The following is a 12,608-nucleotide window of genomic DNA, read 5'->3' on the forward strand; positions in this document are numbered from 1 at the left end:
CAATGCATGTGATCTGGAACAGTAGGTTTACCAGTATAAATGCTTCCTTTCTATCTGACATGAAACTTGCTGCAAATTGTAAGACATTAAGGCCTTTTCTGACTTCATTCTAATTTCCTGAAAGCAATAAATAAACCTCAGCTTGTCATGACTGGAAAAGGAACAACTTCACATGTTTTGGGTCACATAACAAAAATACCAAAAAAGACACTTTTCATGACGTAAATGGGAAGGTGAGTAGTTAAATTTATGTTCCACACTGGCAGAAATCACAGATGACTTTTGTTTACAGACTGACTTCTACATCCTTCTTTAAGGTGACATAGCACTTAAAACAAGCCACTTACTCCAAGGGTAAAGTATGGGATAATATTCAATGGCATCAATGACAATGGCACTAGTTTTTTACATTTCCACTCAATGCCAACAAAAGGTATTTGATTTTTTCCTTCACATGGTAGGTGAACTTTCCACATACTGTCCTATACTATTAGACATATTAATATGCGGTGCTGCACTAGTGAAAAACAGCCGTTTCACCTTCCTTACATATAAAGACATCTGTTGCAATTGTGGCATTGGGGAATAAAGTGCCTGAAGTTACCAGCACTTAAGAGATGGACACATCCATGTGAACTAGTGGAAGAGATTATTTCCTTCCTCTAGAGCTAAAAATAACCACGCATGTGCACGAAAGAGGTTTTTCCTCCTCAAACAGCGGCATGAACCTTCTCCTAAAACCGTGGTATATGCCAGAACTATGTCAGGTAGGTCTGGAAGAGTTAATCTTAAAATACACTGGAATTCAGTTCCAAAAAGGTTTTCAAAACTTTTCACAGCACAAAAAGATGGAAAAAAATAGCATCACCACTGAAATCACCAAGTTTCACTTTGTGTTTGAATCACACCCTTCAAATATGCATTTCTGGTCAGAGAGCAAAGTTCTGATGGGTTTAATGGCACTTTCAATGTACTCCTCAGTGCATTCCATCAATGTTTTTTTTCTTTTAAATTGCATCTCTTATTTCTTTAAATACATTAATCAGGCTAGTGTAGGCAAAACGGATCCATTGGACAATGCAATAAACATGAATTATCATCTATCCAACACGCATAATGGCTTAAAAATACATAATAGCAGGTGTAGTTTAAATGATTAGTTATTACACCTGTGGTGGGTCTGATTCAATTGGGGAAAATCATCTTTAATAGGTTAAAAGGTTTAGATCACCAGGCTTCCCTTAAAGTGGCTGTAGAGAGGGTATGATGGAGTACGCTGTCATTACTAATTCATTTAAGAAAAACATGGGGGATACAGCAAAGAACAGCATAAACGAGTGAATCCAATTTAAACATCAGGTAAAGCAGAAAACACCTTTTAAAAAAGCATGATAAATGAATTTGGAAGAGAGATGAAATTGACATATTTATTTTAACGGGAATGTGACAAGGTCCCAGCACACTTCAAAGTTGGGAGGATAAAATAAATGGGGTATTTTTAATTCTTTTCCTTTTCTTATTTTCCTTCATTTTTCCTACTAAGTTTACACTCAGTAATTTTGAGCCATAAAATCCTATAGTAAAATACCCCATATAAAGTACACTTCGGTTTCATTTATGTGCACTTGATCTGTCTCCAGCTGAAATGCAGGTGACAGGCAAATCACAGATTTAAACTGTGCTGATATTGCTATGCCAGATGCAGAAATATAAAGCGCCCAGACTAATAACCTTAAGATAATATGCTGAATAAGAAGGATGCCCAAATGAGCAGACCAACAGAAATGCGAACATATCAAAACCACTTTCCTTCTAACAATAATTACTTGTTTGTTTCTTCAGAAACTCCTCAGCGCTCCCTCCCACATCCAGGGAGCCAGAGGCACAAGCGGCCTGCAGACCCGAAATTCTGCGAGCTCTCATATTTAATTATTAGTTCTTAAGCACTAAAAAACCTGTAAGAAATAAGCAGTATTTTTTCATTGTGTTATTTCAACCACAACCATGCGAGCATTTTATTGATTCTAACTCTTTATTAAAACTTATTTTTGCCTTGTAAAAATGTAAACATTTCAGTAATCCATTTCACTCCAAAATAAACTTCTACTTTATCTCTTCCCTGCATCACTTCCTCCAACATTCACAAAGTTTTTAATCTTAAAACAAAATACAATTACAAACAACAACAAAAAGGAACCCTGGATGTGCATTCCTCCTCCCAATAATCCCATGTTGCTCGTATCTGTGTTTGCATTTACCTCTGAACAATCCTCCCATAGGCTGAGCTGAAACATCTTCATTTTTATAATTCATCTTGTATACATGAGCAACTTATGAAGCAATTTTGGCCACGTCAAAATGCCAATATTTTCAACAAACGCACACAAGAACTTTCCTACCTTCTATGGATCATTTTCTTTGCACAAACAAGGGCAACTGCAGTCCATAATTTAAACAACAGAACCAGGAGGCGGAAGATGAAAAGACTTTGCAGTTCTGTGTATAGCCAAAAAAATCATGCAGCAAATAGCACTCTGACTCAGCTGGTAAGACTGTTCCATACTACTTCTGTACCACTTGTAACACTTCTACGAATTTTTATATTATTAGGACACCGTCGAGTAATGTGCATTGTATCACAACTCTGATTCTCAGATTGCCAGCACACACTGGCCAGCAAACTGGTTTTATCTATGGGATCGGGTACATATTTCTCTTAATGAAAGGCAACGTATTTGGCTTTTAAAAGCAAGTCAGTTCCATGAACTTGGTATCCCACCACCAATTCTCCTGCTGTGATATGATACACAAAGACACATTTCTGAGTGGTGGTGGGTGGAATCCTGAAGCAGGTCTTGTCCTACAGCTGGATAGATGCTGAAGGGAGTGGAGCATCTCCCGTGTGAGGAAAGGCTGAGGGAGCTGGGGCTCTGGAGCTGGACAAGAGGAGACTGAGGGGGGACTCATTAATGTTTACAGATATCTAAAGGCTGAGTGTCAGGAGGATGGAGCCAGGCTCTTCTCGGTGACAACCAGTGATAGGACAAGGGGCAATGGGTTCAAACTGGAACACAAGAGGTTCCACTTAAATTTGAGAAGAAACTTCTTCATGGTGAGGGTGGCAGAGCCTGGCCCAGGCTGCCCAGGGGGTTGTGGAGTCTCCTTCTCTGCAGACATTCCAACCCGCCTGGACACCTTCCTGTGTAACCTCATCTGGGTGTTCCTGCTCCATGGGAGATTGCACTGGATGAGCTTTCCAGGTCCTTTCCAACCCCTCACATTCTGTGATTCTGTGATTCGGTAACAGAGTTCTATGTGGAAAACAGAATCAAAAGCCACCAGGAGCGCAGCCTGTAAGAGCTCTAATAGATTTCCTAATACTGGGAACCCTCTGTAGGTTATTACTAAACAGCATTTGTTGATAGACTGAGACTTTGAGATGACCTGTGATGTAAAGGTTGGGTCTGAATTATACGTTGCAAGGGATGGTATTTTGTCTTTCTGAGTGGATCTGTATCTGTTTAAATGCAACACTTCTTTTCATTAAGCAGAGGCGGCACAGGCCATGAACTATGCACAGACAGTTTACATTACATGTGCGGAAGCAATCAACACTGGCAATATACATGACGTATGTAAAAGAAGTTGGAATTAATTTTTTCCAGTGTATTAAAAAATAATAATATGGCAGTATCAACAAACACTCAACCTATTTCAGCCAGAGCAGAAGGCCACAGCTATAGGGCAAATGGAACTGATCAATATATTAGCCTACAGCAACACCCCCTCAGTGTACGGCTGTATGTTTGCAAGGCTCAGAAGATTAAATTGTCTGTGAAAGGTTTCTGCACTCCTACTCTAAAGGAGATACCCAGAATCCTGTTAACAAGCAGCAGGCTAAAGCCAACTTACGTTTTAACAAGGGCTGACTTAAAAGCCTTGCACTGCGACGAGCAAGAAAACCCCTTCAAACAGAAATGCTGCATTTTAGTAAGAAATCAGCGCTCTGCCAGGACTAACTTGACAAATATGGTTATCGGTGGCACACGGAAATAGTTGCAAAGCAGCTGTTAATCAGGGAAACACATCATAGAACGCTGATGCTAGCACTCATGAAAAAATGCAAGGGGCTAATTATGAAGCCATATATCTCACTAAAGAGGCACGGTTCCTGGAGATTCCAGGCAGAGCTCCGTGCGAGTCGGGGTCCTGGGACACTAACACACAATGTTCTCTAACACCAGCCTCCTTCTCCGAGGAAAAACCTTTTCCCAACTCAGTGTTCTGGGCCCCAGAATTCCTGTGAAATTCATATTGCACAGAAACTGCTTCTTACTTCTAAAGAAATTATCCACAGGCTGGCCAGGAGAGAGGAAACACTTTAAAGCTCCTACAATTTCACTGAAATTTTTAGGAAACCATACAGAACCACGGGAATTTTTTTCTGTGGTGAGAGAACCTAGAGACGTGCAAAGTTTGGCTGGTCACAAAGTCATATCGAGAAAAGTTTAAAAACGCAACAACAACAATAAAAAACCCCTCACGTAAAACAGAGCAAAGGAAAAAAAATAATACCATTTAAAGCAACATTCACAGAAGGCAGAAAAGAACAAAGGGAAGAAACAAGCTTCAAACTGTATCGGTGATTAAGAGCGCAGAACTAAAAGAATATGGAATAGTAACAAAAAGTCGGCGGTAAAAGCTAAAAGGGGAAAACCCGAGCAAGCCGGACAACTGGGCGCGCTGCGGGTGGAGCGAAGGGAGCTGAGCAGGCGGAGGGGAGGCCGCGGGTTCCCGCGCTGTGTGCGGACCGGCCGGGGCTGCGCGGGCCGCGCGTCGCCAGCGCTCCCCCTGGCGGCGGCGGGGGGCACCGCGCGGGGCGGGCGGCAGCGCCGGCGGGGCCCGAATGAAGTGTTTTCACTCAGTGGAAATGAAATGTTTTGCAAGATGAAACAGAAAGAAAATTGAGGTTTTAGGTAATTACTAGTTGGCATTTACATATCACAGGCTGGTTCAACACCTATTCATTTTCCTCTTTTATTTTCAATTTTTTAAAATTGCTCATTAAAATGAACACATGACAGGGACGGGAGGGGGGGGAAATTACTCTTCCTCTTTTTCCTGAGGACTACAAAATCCAGATCTACTTTAAATACATTTATCTATAATTATCACATACAAAAAAGCCTTACTTAATTTACATTAACGGGGTGACCAAAAAAAAGAAGGATAAAAGGCAGCAAAAATGCAAGCGGAGCTGTGTCGGTGTCAGGGTGTTGTGCCTGCTCGGCGCAGGACCAGCCTCCCGGAGCCAGGACCCCGCGCACGCTGGAACCAGCCAAATGAAGCAGCTGGAGAACCTTCGGTGTGCACTGCTCTCCTACTCCCATCAATTCCACCCACCAGTTCAGCTTTCAGATGCCGTCTTGTACTTTCCCCTCATTTATTCTACTATTCTCACTACAAAGTGACTCCTTACAGTCGCTGTTCTCAAGTTCTTTGTTCAGGAGCCACCTCACGCTTCCTCCAGCTGTTCAGCAAGACGTGACCTTTCCACCTGCTTTATTCGCACAGAACCAGTCTTTCCTCACATAACCTCACTATTTCCAGGGATCCTGAGCTTTCAGGCTCTCTCAGCTCGGTGACCTCTCCATACAGATGCCCATTGTTCAGTAAAATAAATATTTCCTATGCAAAGCCCTTAATTTTCCTGCGCCCTTCAGATTTTTTTAATTTTAACCTTGTGAAAGTCTTATTTAACCCCACAATGCATACTAGGATACAATTTGTATGAAAAATGCAATATAAAATAAAGTTTTATTGTATCATACGTTAAGGACATAAAACATCCCTGATAGAAGTGTACAGGAGCTGACATGATAGACTAATATATTTTAAGGTCTATTGTGTAAATATGTATTTAGGGAATTCTAAAGCATGGTATTATTGACCCAAGTCTCTCTTAAAACACATTGATATATGGAGTAAAAGCCCTTATGAAAAGTAGCAACTTCGTCTGTGTAGTAGCCACCTTTCAAAGTGAAATATCTCTGCCATCTTCAGTTTTTTCTGATTCGATGTAAAACATAGTGGACATCCTGACAAAATTCCTCTTTTTAAAAGGAATTATATTCAAGTAATACATGCATAAAACTAAAGAGAACAAGAAACTTTTACACAGACTTTAAATGAAACCTACAATCGCTGTTTTTATACACAGAGAAAATGTGCTATGTATGTATTTTTTTATTTCAGAAAGAAATTCAGCTCCAAATGAGACTTCATAACAACAGGTTTAATACAATACAAACTGTTACGGGGAAGCGATACCCGGTGCAAAAATGTACTAAATACAAGCAGAAAGGCAAACTAAGTGTATTCAACTGATAATGCAGCCATAACAAACTTTAACCAATGAGTAGCATGAACCTTTTTTCTAGGGTTCAAACATTTTAACTTCTCATGGAAAAGATACACTCTCACTTTCAGAGGAAGCACTCCTTTTTGTGCTCTCCCGAAGCTTCAAGTTGCAAGTTTCCTCTCATCACCAGTACCACCAAAGAAGGTATTGCAGCAAGATGAACGAGGTGGGGTGGGTGCAGCTGGGGGGGAATAACGCTTGCAATCCAACAAGCAGCAAATTATTTGAAGTTCTGTTTACATAAAACCGGCAATAACCTCAGCACTGAATGTACTGGATCTTTGTGAATAATGTATGGACTAGAAGGTCAGCAGCTCATACAAGTAGGTTCCAAGTGCGGGTGAAGCCAGTGTGCCATGATAAAGTTAACAAGCTGATTCAACAGGACCTCAGAAAGATGCCAGAGGGAAGGCAGAAGGTCAAAACTGATTAAAGAGAATCTGATTTTTATAACTTTTCCTGACAGTATCCGATTTATACATCTCGCTTTTCCCTCCTTACAGAAGGAAGCTTAGAGATCACCAAGGCTCTGTGCTGTAAAATTAATGCAAGTGTCAAGCTGTTGAGCTGAATCACTCCAAAGGCACGTAATGACTCAGTGTCCAAGATGCTCACTACAGCAGAACTAAGATCATTCTGTGGCTCCAGAACTAAATAAAATGCATGATACAGCTTTCAGTGGAGTGGATGGCAGCACCCTCTTCATATTGCCATTACTAAAGAGTTCAAATACAACAGCTTTTGAAAGAAATGTCTTTTACCCTATTATCTTCACATATGCGGAATGTAAAAAACAATGAAGCTGTAATTTATTGCATTTTCATTCTTTTAACTACAAGGCAGACAAGGACTGCTGGAGGTTCATTCACATGCTAGAGAGCTAGGAGATGACATAAGGACAGGATGTCCGTGTCACGTCTAACGATTGTGCCCGAGTACTTCAAATCGCTATTGAATGGTAGACTCTAGAAGACTAAATCAATCAGAGATGCACCAGAACAGGATCATCGTTCAGACTTAGATCCTTCCAATTCCATAGTCAAGGGACAAAAAATACTAGTGATACAATGGTTTAGATTTAGTGCAAGAGGACTGCAAGTAGAACCCATCTGTGGAAGATGCAATGAAGGTATTTTTGACTGAAATGACTCGGACAGGAAAAATCTGCAAGCTATTATTCCTTGAACCTGCTATTTCAAGAATCCCATTTAACAGAATTCTTAATCCATGGGAAAACTAGATTAGAAACTGAGTGTTTTCCTTGCAGCAATAAAACCTCAAACAATTATCACATGGAAGATCTGAATGACAGAATGAATAACATACTGGAGGAATCTACTTGGATCACCAGAATCTAACAGACAAAAGGTTTCATGTTGGAAACATTAAAGAAGCTGGAAATTGTGACAGGTATACAATAAATCATGTAAACCACAACAGTTAGGAAGTAACAGCAAAAGGAGAAGGACTTAAAACACTGGGAGACCTTTACATAAAGTTAGTATCTCACTTAGAGCTCTTTGGGACAAGAATCATTCTTTTACTCTGCATTTGCACAGTGCTTGGTGCTGGTCTGCAACTGGCCTCCTAGACATTTATTAGAACACACATAATAATAAAGACTGAGCAGACCATGCACTTTGTTCCTGCTGTTAATTGCCCCATTAAGGGAAAAACTAAGTAAGGGGCAAGAAATCCGATTGGCCAGAGCTGCCTAGTCTACGGGGATTGCAAGTGGAATAATTGTATAGATTCGAAAGCAGCTGCGTCCCTTGTCTTTGTCCAGTTCTCAACAGAAAGCTCACATCACAGAGTTTCTCCTTCATACGTAGGAACCTGCATGAGCAGCCTCAAAAGCAACTGAGCTTCCCTGTCAACCCTTAGGACGGTTGCTCTACAACAGGAGTGAAACAAAATATAAGGGCAAACATGAGGAACATTTCCACTGTAGCTGTCCATGCCATAAATATTCTGCAAACAATGGGTCCACTTCATTTTCCCCTGGGGTCAATTTGGCATTTTTCATGGATGTTAAGTTCACTATTTAAAGAAACAAAGCGTATACGACAAATTCAGGATGCAGCTCAACCAATACAGCACTGTATGTACCAAAAAAAATAATGTGTATTGATCACCAGCTCCTCTCTCTTGAAACATTTGAATAAGACCCCACCATGCTAAAGCGAGTTAAAATGTCCAAGATAATTAGTTCTACAGAGAGCTGTACTCAACCCAGGGTGCTCCTGCTGAGTTTCTACACAGAAATTTGGGTCCAAACCATGAAGGCCTACAAAATCAGAGAAGGTTCAAGATGGCACTTCTACAGTTTTTTGTTTCCCTTAAACCTTGGCAAAGCCAGTACATGTCAGGAGCTATTACAATTATACTCTTTACGTGCTGAAAAATTAATAAACAGTTACTCACTTCAGGAAAAAATAAAGCAGCCATTTCCTTGACAAATGCTGCAGAAAGCATCAACAATCTCTCTGCAATCCAGATCCGTACCACAGCAAGGGATTAACACCAATTTCAGAATGGCCATTGTTGCTACGGAGAACTGGCACAAGGGAAAGCTCGAGCCTATAACACTGCAGTCTTCTCAAGACTCCGTACCTGGCATTTTTCTCTCTTTGTAATAGAAGAGACTCAGTTTCTAATGCTGCTTTGGCCCAAGTACAGGCTGTTGAATCGATTTCTATTAAGCCAAAAAGTCCAAAACTGGAGGGAAGTGTTTGAAATGCACTAGTTTCAGTCCTGCTAGGCCAAAAAGCCCCTCCACACTGTCTTCACGGATGGAAAGCACGGCTTGCCGAGAAATCATGAGAACAGGAAAAATTACACCCTTTCCTGAACAAATAGGTGAGACAGCAAATGTCTGGGACCTTGATAAATTCTTACTGAAATTAATTTGCAGCCTAAATCTTGACTAAAATCTGCCATTCAATTAGTTCTTCCCTAAAATATTGGCAAGTTCTATATTAACTTCCTTGAGAGTCCAGAGGGAACTCAGGTGCACTTGCACTGAAAGGCTTCCAATTTTCTTTAAAAAATTGAATGAAGTTAAATAAATCCCACATATCCATTTTTAAGCAGACCCATGCTACTCAGTCTTCTCCCCTTCTTAAATCGATGGTAACCCAATTCAAATGCCTTACAGCTCTGTCTGAGAACTAGTGGAGAGATCAACGCTTTTTATCTTAAGGATTATGGATGGCTACTTGGCTGACTAACATACCCAGCAGCCCATTAGAAACACCACAAAGGGCACCCTGTTTTTCCTTCCACCCCTCAGACTTGAGAAAGGAGCATATAAAACTTCACCCCTTCGTGTTGTAGTTCTTAGCCTGCCTGCCTTGTTTCATACTCTAAACACACCAAGATTTATTAACCTTTACAGTAAAAACAAATAAAATAATGATGAAGTAAAAACACAGTGATGTAAGGGCTGCAGCTAGCACCGTTTATCTGTGGAAATCCAATTAGTGCTCAAGTGGCAGAGATACCTGGAAAAGTGCTCACAATCAAATCAAAAAATGATACAAAAACATTAACCTGATGGCTAAAAACTCCACATTTAAACATTTAAAGTAATAAAGGTGCTTTTATTGAGTATTTTCTATATTTCATTAGGTCCCAAATTGACGAGGAGCCTAGAGATGCATTTCCTGTGCTTTTGGATCCTTAGTCCAAATGCTTGACTTTGTTGTTGTAAAACAAAAAAGAGAGCATTTCTTGCTAGAATGGCAAACTTCCTTCTGCAGTAGCAACTACAGCAACGATTGTATATGTAGGAAATGCTGAGAAGCCTATGAAGATATTCTTAGATCTGACACATTCGTTCTGTACGCACCATGACGTGAGCAGAAATGTTGTTTGAATTACTTTTGCATGTAAGAGTATCTGGATTTACCCCTATTGTTGTGCTCTATGAAAAATTCTTGTCTCAAAGACATCGTCTCATGTCCCTTGGCTGGGAAAGTGACCCTATTGATGAGACAGTTGCTAGAAAGACAAGTACCCACTGTACACCTTGAACATCTCGGAAAAGAAGATGGGTTTGAATGTCTCCAGAGTAGGAGACTCCTTCTTGGGAAGTTAAAATCCCCCACCACAACCAGGGCCCATGATTGTGAGGCTGCTCTCAGCTGTCTGTAGAGGCCTCATCAACCTCCTCACCCTGATCTGGTGGCCTATAACAGATGCCCACAATAGTATCACCCTTGCCAGCCTGTCCCTTTCACCCAGAGACTCTCAACTCGCTCCTCATCCGTGCCTGGACAATACTCAATACATTGGAGTTGCTCTCTCACATAAAGAGCAACTCCACCACCACGCCTGGCTGGCCTGTCTTTCCTGAAAAGTTAACTGAGTTAAAAGAAGCAAACTTCCTTGAATTATACACAAAGTATATTTAAACTTATATTTATATTCCAGAAATAATTTGTATTTTGTCCCATCTATTTTTAAAAGTCCAAAAGTCTTCACCACCTTTCTAGGGAAAAGATTTCATGACAGATCACTGTCAGGATTTTTACCTGATGCTAATCTTTACCTTCCTTTTTTTGTAATATGAATCACTGCTCAGAAATAAATTTAAGACTTAAGAATATCATAGGAACAGCTTTCCTGACTTTACTGTTTCACTGGGCTGCTACTCACACTCAGATGTTCTGAACTGGCCCTATGTGTGGTATTCTCTTTCTACAGAGAATATTCATGAATTAGCTTTTAGATGCCAAAGAGTACAATCTGTCTTCAGGGAACAATTTCTACATCTCTCTAACTTTTGTGCTTGGTATGTAGCAAATTATGAAGAGGAATGTGATACCTAGAATTTGCACACTGAAATGTAAAATGTTTAAAATAAAAATTTAAGGAAAAAACCCTGTATCAAACAGATTCAACAATGCAATGTTTAGATTCCCCTCCTCTCCATCCCCTGTAATCAACATGGATGAGTACTGGGTAAGAATCAGTGGTGAGAGCCCTCCTGCTACTGTCTGGAGTATAAAGAGTCCTGGTTTATTATTCTGCATTTGCATGTGGCAGCAAATGTGTAAATGTTTTAATAATACAAAAATCCCAACAGAGTGGAGGAAGAGGATATGAAAGAAAGAAATACAAGGACATTTACTTTCTTGAGAGTGAGACAGAAAGAAAAAGAGAGAAAGAAGATGACACGATAAGGGACAAAGCAAGCTTTCTGGGCTGTATCTGGAAAAAGCTAGAAGAGAAATCATTAGGAAGTCCATAGTGCATCTACAGTGATACAGTGCGGATCAATTCATTTAACACTGCCCTGTACATTTACAGAAAAGTACTTTTGATGTAATAAAGGCTCATAAACACACAGAAATTGGGTTAGACCTGTTTCGAATTCCTGCCAAACAATGGTTCAGAAAAATGAAGCTCTATTTTAATTAGCTCGACTCAAGAGTGATTTGATAACAGCAGATGCTGTCTGGATGCTTTCAGCTTGATGGGCTCCACATACATGAACTTAAGAGTGGCTTTGATGCAATTAGATCTCTCTCTCTCCTCTAACATGTGTTAAGCTGAACCAACGGCTTGTGTCTATTTAACATCTTGAACTAGAAGGATATTGACGCTTTTCCTCATTCTTCTCCAAATGAGTGGAGCTATAGCGAAGAGAAGGCAGCTTATTTGGGGCTTACCCATGCAGTTTCAACAACTTGAGGACAGAAAGGAAAGGACACCAATACACCACCCACAACATAATATTACGGTCTGAACATTAAATCTATTTCTACCACAAACCAGATTTCCTGACATGTAATTTTTACAAGCTTTGTTAGTCCCAGTTAAAAAAAATGCCCTACCAGTTGCTGCTTCAACTTATGTCATTCGCTGTACAAACAAGATGGAGCCAATAATAAATCCGTACATCACTTTCCGTCCTATATTCCCAGAAGATACTCCATACACAGCCCGTACCATTGGAGTAGCTTCTGTTCAGTCCTGGTGCAGCTCTTCCACCTACTGCCCACCATTTTCTTTTAGAGACAACTTCTTCCATTCCTGGAAATATTTGTGCATTCACATGTCAGAGAATCCTTTGCCTTTTAAGAGTGATTCACCTGCCTCACTCTGCAGCCATAAAGTACATGCGTTTGCTAAAGGACACATGCAACATAGGAGCTGCTTTAATGCATCAGGGACAAGGCTA

At 40.4% G+C, this 12,608-nt stretch overlaps 1 protein-coding gene across 1 annotated transcript in view; it reads right to left on the reverse strand.

The window, feature by feature from the left end:
* The window catches only part of PEX14 (peroxisomal biogenesis factor 14), a 66,832-nt gene that overhangs the window by 35,248 nt on the left and 18,976 nt on the right, over window positions 1-12,608 (reverse strand). The window lies entirely within an intron of this gene.

This window comes from Streptopelia decaocto (assembly GCF_964273445.1).
Source record: "Streptopelia decaocto genome assembly, chromosome: 20".
Classification (NCBI taxonomy): domain Eukaryota; kingdom Metazoa; phylum Chordata; class Aves; order Columbiformes; family Columbidae; genus Streptopelia; species Streptopelia decaocto.